The 1,913-nt window shown below is 41.3% G+C and overlaps 1 protein-coding gene across 1 annotated transcript in view; it reads right to left on the reverse strand.

Annotated features, from left to right (window-relative positions):
- The window catches only part of gria4a (glutamate receptor, ionotropic, AMPA 4a), a 112,726-nt gene that overhangs the window by 32,781 nt on the left and 78,032 nt on the right, over window positions 1-1,913 (reverse strand).

Here is a 1,913-nt window from a genome sequence, read left to right on the forward strand (position 1 = left end):
GTAACTAAATGCGTACCACATGTAAGTGCAGGGCTACGGGAAAACAACATTAGTGACAAAATAATCCATGTGCCAGTCATTACACACATCTCCTGCATATCTGTCCATGCTGGAAGAGGGATCCCTCCTCTGTAGCTTTTGTTGAGGGTTCATTTTTTCCCCATTAAAAGATTTTTGGGGGAAGTTCATCCACTTTCCATCTGAGGATCTATGAACAAAGGGTGTCATATGCTGCACAGGCTGTAAAGCCTCTTGAGACAATTTTGTAGTTTGTGATATTGAGCTACACAAATAAAAACTGATTTTGACATTGTCATGTGCTGCTCTTTCATTGCTTTTACCCTTGCTCTTCCACCTGAGCAGCCACACTGTCAAACAGTTATTTATCTTATGTTTAATACTGAGACTATGTCTACAGGAAGAAGGGAGAAGAAAAAAGGTATATACACGGCAGGTTTCTCATTCTACAAATATAATCTGGCATTTACGACCGCAGTAATCCTGGCCTGTAAGAGAGTTGCGCTGTATTGGAAGTGACAGGACCCAGTGATTTATATGACAAACGCTGGCTTCATGTTAAGTATGACATTATCGCTCTGACAGCTGTAGCTTATGCGCACACATCTGTAACAGGAGCTGCAGGTGACTAGAGAGATCTGCATGTGTGTGGGCGGTTGTTGTAAAAATGCACACCAGGTGTTTTTATTTTCTGCATGTGGGTGTAAGCAATGTCAGTGTGTATTTATGTGCACCTCGTGTGTGTTTGTGTGCAGCTGGTGTGAACGTTTTCCATTCTGTGTGTTGGAGCTAGAATTGGACTGTCAGTCACAGTAAAGTGGAGAGGACTGGGAGACGACAGGTGTCGGGGAGCAGAGGAGAGAGGCAAAGAGAGAGCGTTCAAGGGATGGATGAAGGAGCAAAAGACGGGCAGAATGAGAAGAGCAAAAGAAGAGGAGGTAGAAAATGAAGTTTGGGCAGTCAATGCAGAAGTTTTGTTCTTTTTTCAAACCTGAAATGCTAATGGGAATGCAGTAGAGGTGTTTTATGAGTGCACAACAAAAGTTTATTTGGAACAAATATAAAGTTAAAGAAATACTGTATAATAAGTTGCTTTCTACACTGAAAGTGTGCTTATCATTATGATCGTTTCTCACTGGGAGTGTCGTCAAAATCCGCACAACAAAGAATCTCAGACATTATCATGTTACGGATACACAATTAAAATGCCATAACCAGGCACATTTATGAGTTTGTTGTCTTTGTGTTCTCTGTTATAAAGTGAGAGGTGTCCACTGACATAACAGCTACCAGTTCTTATTATTTTCTCAAGCACACACAGACATTTTGCTCAACCTCTCATACTTTTTCCACCTCTCAGCTCCATCGGCTGTCACTCTTTTGTATCGTTTGTTTGGGTGTTAGGCTTTCCCTGCTGCTTCTTCTCTCCGTAGATTTGCTCCCTAAGGGTCTTGAAGATGATGGCCATGAATATTTCACTAAACTGCATTCTCAGGTTATCAATAATAAAATGCCACATTCTGACAAAGTCTAAAAATACAGTTGGACTCTTCACTTTGTGATGCATTAAAAATTCATACACACCCAGCAAACTAAAGCTCCCACATAGATATGGACATGACCACTGGACTGTGTGTGCAGGTGTTTTCTTCTCACATTTGTGTTTGTGTGCGTGTATGTTTGTGCATTTCTAGCACATCCTAAGCTTCTGTAACAGTGTCTTGAAGCATCACTTAACTTGAGTTCAGTGAAAGCCAGAAATGTGCCAAAAGAGGTGATTCACACCGTCAGCATTCTGAATCACCACAGTTTAATTCTAGAGCACTCTAACATTACAGACGGTTAGATGGACACACACACTAACCCCACATCCTGCATACAGTCTCAGATACTCT

This window comes from Monopterus albus, unplaced genomic scaffold, assembly GCF_001952655.1.
Source record: "Monopterus albus unplaced genomic scaffold, M_albus_1.0 scaffold229.1, whole genome shotgun sequence".
In the NCBI taxonomy this organism is placed as follows: Eukaryota; Metazoa; Chordata; class Actinopteri; order Synbranchiformes; family Synbranchidae; genus Monopterus; species Monopterus albus.